Source organism: Chrysochloris asiatica, unplaced genomic scaffold, assembly GCF_000296735.1.
Source record: "Chrysochloris asiatica unplaced genomic scaffold, ChrAsi1.0 scaffold00362, whole genome shotgun sequence".
Taxonomy (NCBI): domain Eukaryota; kingdom Metazoa; phylum Chordata; class Mammalia; order Afrosoricida; family Chrysochloridae; genus Chrysochloris; species Chrysochloris asiatica.
In genome coordinates, this window is record NW_006408880.1 from 713352 (window position 1) to 722963 (window position 9612).

The following is a 9612-nucleotide window of genomic DNA, read 5'->3' on the forward strand; positions in this document are numbered from 1 at the left end:
AAATCCAAAACTAAAAATTTGAAACAGATTAGCTTCCTTTTACATGCACAGGAAATGAAAGAGATCATGTACTGCTTGACCCGAGTGATTTGCTCATTAGTTTTCCTACAAGAAAATGGTGAATGAGATATAAGGCTCTGTGGGTAAAATTCACAAAACATAAATATCCAAATGTCTTTGAATTCTACTTAATAAAGCTCATGTTTGATTGGCTAGCCACTGCTTTAATTACAATTTCAAGTCTTATAGATATAGATATTCCTTTTTTTATTTTTCCAAGACAAACATGCAAATATCCTTATAATACAACAGGGAAGAGAGAAAACTTTAGATTTTAACCAGTTGAGCTTTTTACTTGTTGAGTTTAGTGGCTGACTTTTTTGTTTTCTTCCTTTCACAGTTTGGCAGTCATCTGATTCATTAGCTTCTCCAATTTGATTGCTAGGGCCATGTTACCTTTAATCTTCAGTTTTCCTGACATGAAGGCTATGGTTGGTTTTATTTTCCCAGAAAGCATTTTTACAAAGTCTCCAGTAGACATACTGATCACCACATCTGCCTGATCAGCAGGCTCTCCAAAGCCAACATTTCCACCTTTGCTCTTAAGATCTAGGAACCATGTTCCACCATCTTCACCTGAGAGTTCAAACAGAAACACTGCCTGAGTGGTTTTAACAATGTCATCACTGAGAGAATCCTTGACAATTCTAAACGTTTCTTCCGCAGGTCCAGAGCGTGATTTGGATTGCGGCTCCTGACACACACCTTGCAAGTCCTCTTTCATGGTAACTGAAACAGGGAGTTCATCTAAGAAGAAATCTAGTAACAAAGGATGGCCTGGTTTAATTGCATAGACATCAAAATTTTGTATTCTTTCTCCTTTTAAGATATTTTCATCAATAACAAAGTTGCCAGTAAAATTTTTTGACTTTTTGAAAATGGAATACACAGCATCTGCAATGATATCAACTTTTCTACATTGGCTTTCAATACCAGACCCTCCCAGCATATCCATCGCTGCAGTGTGTATGGCTGTTTTAGGCCGTAATGCATTGACTGCAATTTCACCTTTAAATTCTTCTGCCATTCCAAGTACACACATAGACATACCATACTTAGCAATGGTATACGCGCAGTGCTGTTTGAACCACAATGGATTTAGGTTCAATGGAGGGCTGAGATTGAGGATATGAGCAATTTTACTCTTTTTCAAGTAAGAAATGCATGCTTTAGATGTAAGATAGGTGCCTCTGGTATTGACATTTATCATCAAATCCACTCTCTTTGTAGGTGTTTCCAATGTGTTGGTCAAGCTAATAGCACTGGCATTATTCACCAAAATATCAATTCCTCCAAATTTCTCGACTACTTTCTCCACTGCATTATTGGTCTGCTATTCATCTCTCACATAAACAACACATGGCAAGACCCTTCCTCCAGCTGCTTCAATTTCTTCAGGAGCAGTATAGATTGTGCCTGGAAGTTTAGGGTGTGTATTGGTGGTGTTTGCAGCAATGACAACATTTGCTCCATCCTTCACTGCTTTTAATGCAATAGCTTTGCCAATACCACAGCTTGCACCAGGGATAAAAAATGTGCATCCTGCTAGCTTCCCGGTGTTGGGTAGCATGACTATTGCAGATCAGAGGAAGTGTAGGCAGCTGCATAGGGGTGGCAGTGGCAGTAAGATATCTACATTCAAATACTTTTTTAATACAACATAAGAGATGACTATACACATGGACCTCACCAGATGGAATACACAGAAATCAAATTGACTACATCTGTGGAAAGAAATGATGGAAAAGCTTCATATCATCAGCCAAAACAAGGGCAGAAGACTATCAATTGCTCATATGCAAATTCAGACTGAAGCTGAAGAAAATGAAAAGACATCCACAAGAGCCAAAATATGACCTTGAATATATCCCACCTGAATTTAGAGACCATCTGAAGAACAGATTTGATGCATTAGACACTAATGACCAAAGACCAGAAGAGTTGTGGGATGACATCAAGGACATACAGGAGGAAAGCAAAAAGTCATTAAAAAGATAGGAATGAAGGAAAAGATCAAAATGGATGTCAGAAGAGACTCTGAAACATACTCTCCAGCTTAGAGATGCTAAAGCAAATGGAAGAAATGAGGAGGTCCAAGAGCTGAACAGAAAATTTCAAAGGTCAGCTCGAGAAGATAAAGTCAAATATTACAACAAAATGTGCAAAGATCTGGAGTTAGAAAACCAAAAGGGAAGAACATGCTCAGCATTTCTCAAGCTGAGGGAACTAAAGAAAAAATTCAAGTCTCGACTTTCATTATTGAAGGATTCTCTGGGCAAATTATTGAATGATACAGAAAGCATCAAAAGAAGATGGAAGGAATGCACAGAGTCACTATAGCAAAAGGAAATGGTCGATGTTCAACGATTTCAAAAGATAGCATATGATCAAGAGTCAAAGATACTGAAGAAAGAAGTCCAAGGTGCATTGAAAGAACTGGCAAAAACAAGGCACCAGGAATTGATGGAATACAAATTGAAATCTTTCAACAAACTGACACAGCACTGGAGGTACTCACTCATTTCTGCCAAGAAATTTGGAAGACAACTATCTGGCCAACTGATTGGAAGAGATCTGTATTTGTGCCCATTCCTAAGACAGGTGACCAAACAGAACGCAGAAATCAGACAATATCTTTGATATCCTATGTGAGTAAAGTTTTGCTAAAGATAATACAGAAATGGCTGCAAGCATACACTGATAGAGAACTTGCAGAGGTTCAAGCCAAATTCAGAAGAGGATGAGGGATACCACTGCTGACATCAGATGGATCTTGGCTGAAAGCAGAGAATACCAGGAAGATGTTTACCTGTGCTTTATTGACTATGCAAAGGCCTTTGATTGTGTGGATCATGACAATTGACAACATTGCAAAGTATGAGTATTCTGAAACACTTAATTTCATGTTAAAAACATGAATGCTCATGAGGAACCAGTACACAGACCAAGAAGCAGTTGTTCAAACAGAACATAGCAACACTGAATGGTTTCAAATTAGGAAAGATGTGCAACAGGGTTGTATTCTTTCATCGTACTTATTTAACCTATATGCTGACCAAATAATCCAAGAAGCTGGGTTATATGAAGAAAAATATGACATCAAGATTGGAGGAAGATTCTTAACAACTTGTGATATGCAGATGATACAACCTTTGGTATGGATTGCATCTCAATGTAAAGAGGAAAAAAAAAAAAAATCCTCACCACTGGACCCATAACCAACATTCTTATCAATGGAGAAAAGATTGAAGTTGTCGAAGACTTCATTTTTCTTGGATCAACCATCAACACGCATGGAAGCAGCAGCCAAGAAATCAAATCTGCTGCACAAGACCTTTTTAAAGTGTTGAAAAGCAAAGTACTTTGAGGACTAAGGTACACCTGACCCAAACCATGGTATTTTCAATAACCTCATATGCATGCAAATATTGGGCAGGGAATAAGGAAGATAGTAGAATTGATGTATTTGAGTTATGGTGTAGGAGGAGAATATTGAAAGTGCCATGAGCTGCCAAAAGAACCAAGAGATCTGTGTTGGAAGAAGTATAGCCAGAGTGTTCCTTGGAGGCCAGGATAGCAAGACTTCATCTCTTATACTTCGGACATACTGTCAGGAGGGACCAGTCACTGGAGAAGGATATCATGTTTGGTAAGGTGGAGGGTCCGAGAAAAAGAGGAAGACTCTCAGCTAGGTGGATTGGCAAAGTGGCAACATCAGTGAGTCCAAGCGTGGCAACAATTGTGAGATTGGTCTAGAACCTGGCAGTGATTCATTCTGTTGTGTATAGGGTCACTATTAGTCGGTACTGACTCAATGGCACTTAGCAACAACAACAATATTGCATACATCTTACCTCATCAAATCTGCACACAAACTCCACACGATCAATGTATGTTTCCTATAAATGAAAAGAAAAAACAAGCCTCAAAAGTCATATATCTAGTAAATGACTATATTGGTCTCTTAGCTATTTTAACATAAAAGGTAATGGATTATAAAATTTAGTGGCCACAAATTTAGTGACTTTTAAAAACACAAATTTATTTATCTTGCATTTATGTAGGTCAGAAATGCAACATGGATCTTCAATCAAGACATCAGCGTAAGGCTGTGTTCTTTCTGGAGACTGAGAATCTGATGCCTTATCTACTCCAGCTTTGAGAAGTTGCATGCATTCCTTGGCTCATGATTTCCTTTCACCATCTTCAGAGCCAACAGTATCTTATGTTTCTGACCCTTGGTCACTCTAATAGTGATATATCTATAGCTTTGTTTTTAAGACTCATGAAATTAGATTGGCCCCACCTGGATGATATTGGCTAGACTCCCCCTCTCAAGGTTTGTATTATTGTTTTGTTTTGGTTGAGTCAGTTCCAATTAACAGCAGATTTATGTATAGCAAACAAAACCTTACCTAGTCCTGGGCCATCTTCATGATAGTTGGCGATTGAGTCCACAATTGCAGCTACTGCATCTGTATCCCTAAACAAATCTGCAAAGTCTCTTTTACCATTTAAAGTAATATATTCACAGGCTCTCTACCATTCATCAGTTTGTCACAGTGGTGGCTTGCATGTTGCTGTGATACTGGAAGCTATGACACTGACATTTATAATACCAGCACAGTATATCAGTATATCCATGGTGGACAGTTCTCAGCTTAGCTTCCAGACTAAGTCAGACTAAGAAAAAGGAGAGTTCTGAATACTTAGCCACTGAAAACCTTATGAATAGCACTAGAATACTGTCAAATAGCACCAGATTATTGATCATGAAAACATGATGAATAACACCAGAATATTGTCAATACCGTACCAGAAGATGAGCCCCTCAGGTTGGAATGCAGATAAAATATGACAAGGAAAGAGCTGCCTCCTCAAAGCAGAGTTGACCATGATAACGTGAATGGAGTAAGCTTTCAGAACCTTTATTTGCTAATGGAGCACAGTTTAAAATGAGGAGAAACAGCTGTAAACATCCATTAATAATTGGAACATGGAATGTATGAGGTACAAATCTAGGAAAATTGGAAGTTGTCAAAAATGAAATGGGATGCATAAAGATCGATATCCTAGACATTAGTTTGCTGAAATGGACTGGTATTGGCCATTTTTAATCTGACAATCATATGGCTTACTATGCAGGGAATGACAAATCAAAGAGGAATGGCATTGCATTCATCAACATAAAGAATGTTTGAAGATCTATCTTGAAGTATACTACTGACTGGTGTGGTGCTGTGGGTCAGTGCGCTGGACTGCAAAGTCGGTTTGAACCACAAGGTAAGCAGTTCAAGCTCACCTGCCAATCCTCAGAAATCCTAAAGGGTCGCTATGGGTCAGAACCAACTCGATGATGGCACTTAACAACAACAAAGACCAGTTAAATACCACTGTTATTCCAATTTACACATTACTACTAAAGAAGTGATGATGAAACAGAAGAATTCTACCAACTTCTTGAGTCTATAATTGATCAAACATGCAATCATGTTTGATAAATACATAAAAAAAAACATGTATTGACAATTACTAGAGATTGAAATGCAAAGGTTGGAAACAAAGGGGAAGGATCAGTAGTTGGAAAAGACGGTGTTGGTGATAGAAATGATGCTGGAGCTATGGTATGATAGAATTTTGCCAGAACAATGACTTACTCATTGCAAATATCTTTTTAAAACAACATAAGGACGACTATACAGGTGGACCTCACCACACAGAATACACAGAAATCAAATTGACTATATCTGTGAAGAAAGATGGTGGAAAGCTCAATATCATCAGCCAAAACAAGACCAGGGCAAACTGTGGGACAGACTATCAGTTGCTCACATGCAAATTCAGGCTAAAGTAAAACCAAGTCCATGAGAGCCAAAATATGACCTTAAATATATCTCATCTGAATTTAGAGATCATCTCAAGAATAGATTTGATAGGAGAACAAATAAGATGGCGGATTGGGTAGAAGTGCAGTGAGGAGCTCTATCAGCAACAACACAGAATACTGGACCAAGCTGGCTCAGGGGATGGTGCCATCACTCTGAACCACATATAAAGGAATATTTAGAAGGTTGGAAGACTTATAGCTAGGGCAATTTGTAGCAGAAGAAAGAAATACATTGCTTTCTAATCCAAGATGCTCAGCTGCTCCTGGAGCCACCATCTTGGGTGAGACCAAGGATCAGAGCAGCCACAGACGCCTGACAGAACTGTGGAGATAAAAATGTGGAAACTCTTTTTTTTTTTTTTTTGTATCTGTTCATTGGTCTCTCACTGGCTGTGCACCTCCATTCAGGTGACTAGAGGGGGTGCCTGAGCAAGTAGACACGCCACCCCCACCCCCCAGAGGGCTCTACTATGCATGCGCATAGATCTCCTCAAAATTTAAAGTGACAGTTTCCACTTAAAACCAAATGGCAATAATCTGATACAATTTGATGAACTTGACCTATACCTATGGATGCAGTAGCTCAAAAGAGGGAACAAATCTTTACAGCGAGGATTATTCCCACCCCTTCCATACACAGAGTAGACAGGAATGGGCAACTTGGACATTGGCTACCCAAAATGGGGGGTCTACAAAGGCAAGAAGTGACTGGCTTACAAGCTTTCAAGAGGGAGCCCAGATCCAGAGGGTGTGGAAGAAGGTAGAATCTCCACTGAGTAGTATCCAATCTATGTGGGCAGGTCTGATTAAAAGAGATGGGGATAGGTCTCTTGTGATATGATAGTGAATAATTGCTATCAGGACTGACTGTGATGGTTGGAAATATAAAGGTAAATGTTTTGTAGCAAAAGGATGGGAGTGATTGACTTTGCAGTCCAGAAGCGAAGGTCCCTGGGACCATCAAGGGAGAAGAATGGAGTGCAGGACCCTACCCAGAGAAACAGTGATGCCAGAGATGGAGGCAGAGATGATGACATGGAAAGATGGAGTGGCTGGGAACTCTAGACCCAGAGAACGAGAGGGGCTGTGTGCTAATGGCCAGGGGGCAGGCTTGCAGGGTATATCCTTTGGTTGGTTGATGATGCATGGAGGGGATTGTAACCATTGCAATGAAACAAGATATGATAGGATGAATGTAAAACTAACATTCTCCCATGTAAACTATCACATAATTCACAATAAAACATAAAAAAAAAAAAAACCAGCAGTAAAAAACAGCCACAGCCAGCCCTGAACTGTTTCGCACTAGGGAAAAGGCCTGAAAGGGGATTGTGGAGTGAGACAGGCAGACTAAAAAGGAAATTGGCTGAAAATTCAATCCTGAGTTATGTCACAATGACCAACAGTGGCATCTTGAAATTTCTCAGGAAGAAGACTGAAAAGGGAAGCCCATCTCCTGATCACATCTACCTGGAGGCAATCAGAAAGCATAAAAAACACCAAAATACACACTCATCTAAGTATTAACACCATAGATAACTCCTGAATATGTCCAAAAAACAGAAACAGCAGACCATATCTGCACATGTCCAGAAATGAGATAAAGTGACTGAGGCAAATAAGCTGTAAATAGACCTACACTCCATACTGGAAGATGGGCAGGCTTTGGAAATGCCTGAGAAGGAATTCAGAAAAAAACACTATACAATGGAGTTGAGAAAAATAAGTAAGAAGCCAGGAAAGCGCCACAGGAACAATCAAATAAGATAGATACAGCATTGGAAACAATTCAAAACCTACAGAAAGAGGTCCAAACAATTAATAATAGAATATCAGAAATGGACAATACATTGAAAGGGCAAAGGAGTAGAATTGAAGAGATAGAAGCCAGAACTAGTGAGCTAGACGGTAAATCTCTCAACTACTAAGATAGAAGAGCAAGAAGAAAAAAAAGGATAAAAAAAAATCTGAAGAAGCTTAAGATGCATGCTGGACAACATGAAGAGGAATAATTTAAGAATTATCTTCATGGTGAAGTCTTGTCCTTTCTTTGGGGCAAGTCGTTCCAGAAATGGCCCGAGCGTAAGTGCCTTGAAAACTGCTAGGGTTATGATTACATTCAAGCAAATGAGTCTGCGGTCAGGCACCAGCAGGCGGTATTAATTTTATCCTGGAATGGCCTTGGGTGGCGAGTTTTAATCAGGAACTAGTTTGAACTGTTAATGAAATCCTTCGTGTAATCAGCTTTGTGGTGTTCTTGATCACACATTTATGGAGTTTCTGAAGGGCAGTGGAGATTACTGCCAGGCACAGCACGACCTCTATGCAGACAAGTGAACTGTAGACATTCATTACTACTCCACCAAGAAACCCCCATAAGAGTGGGTAACCTGGACACAAAAGTGTTGAATTGAAATCCCTGGAGCAATTTTCAAGAGTTCTGACCTGAATGGGGTAAACCTCAGTGCACTTCCTTTCTATTGCCTCAGTATTACTTGATTGAAGAATTGCTGCTTCTTGTTAGGAGGTTCATTTCATTTTCCATTATTCCCAACACTATGGTGTTGAGAATAATGGAAAGCACTGAGAATTGCAAATTGAGTGTTTTGAAGTAGACTTCAGTTTCTTTACATCATTTCTGTATTCACTTTTTAAAATTCTTTCATAATCCTATTGAATTTTTCAAACAAAATCAACATGGCTCGAATGAGCCATCCAGCTCTTGTGGAAGTCACATACAAGAACATGAGATTTCTTATTACACACAATCCAACCAATGTGACCTTAAATAAATTTATAGAGGAACTTAAGAAGTATGGAGTTACCACAATAGTAAGAGTATGTGAAGCAACTTATGACACTGCTCTTGTGGAAAAAGAAGGCATCTATGTTCTTGATTGGCCTTTTGATGATGGTGTACTGCCATCCAATCAGATTGTTGATGACTGGCTAAGTCTTGTAAATATTAAGTTTCATGAAGAACCTGGTTGTTGTATTGCTGTTCATTGTGTTGCAGGACTTGGGAGAGCTCCAGTGCTTGTTGCCTTAGCATTAATTGAAGGTGGAATGAAATATGAAGATGCTGTACATTTCATAAGGCAAAAGTGACATGGAGCTTTTAATAGCAAGCAACTTTTGTATTTGGAGAAGTATCGTCCTAAGATGCCCTAAGATGCGTTTGTGCTTCAAAGACATCAATGGTCATAGAAACAACTGTTGCATTCAATAAAATGGGTGCCTGCTGGTCTTACTTTGGAAGTGGAACTTGGGACAGGACCTAGTTTTTCATGCATATTCACCAACATGTGAGCTTGGTAAATAAAGCTTCCATAGGAGTACTGAAAGCAGCTTTGCCAGGTTTGATAGAATTGCAGTTAGCCTATCTGGACATTTAGCAAAGGTTTCTTACTCTTCAGGATTTAAAATGTCCTTATCATTTGTATCAATTGACCTTTCCTGAAATCATGCAGTATTCTTATAAGACTTTAAATCTATCCCCATGCCAGAATCTTATTAATATATAAGAAATTTAACGTGATTAGGTGCCAAAATGCCCAGAACAATATTTGTGTATTTTTAGTATCATACAGAATTTTAAAATCCCAGGAACTATGAACACTAGACCTTTATGTGGTTTATTCCTTCAGTCATTTCAAACTTTGAAG

At 39.0% G+C, this 9612-nt stretch overlaps 2 pseudogenes; one reads left to right on the forward strand and one right to left on the reverse strand.

The window, feature by feature from the left end:
* Window positions 1–394: 394 nt before the first annotated feature.
* On the reverse strand, window positions 395–1630 carry LOC102838197 (annotated as a pseudogene).
* Window positions 1631–8644: 7014 nt separating this feature from the next.
* Window positions 8645–9176, forward strand: LOC102838568 (annotated as a pseudogene).
* Window positions 9177–9612: the final 436 nt, after the last annotated feature.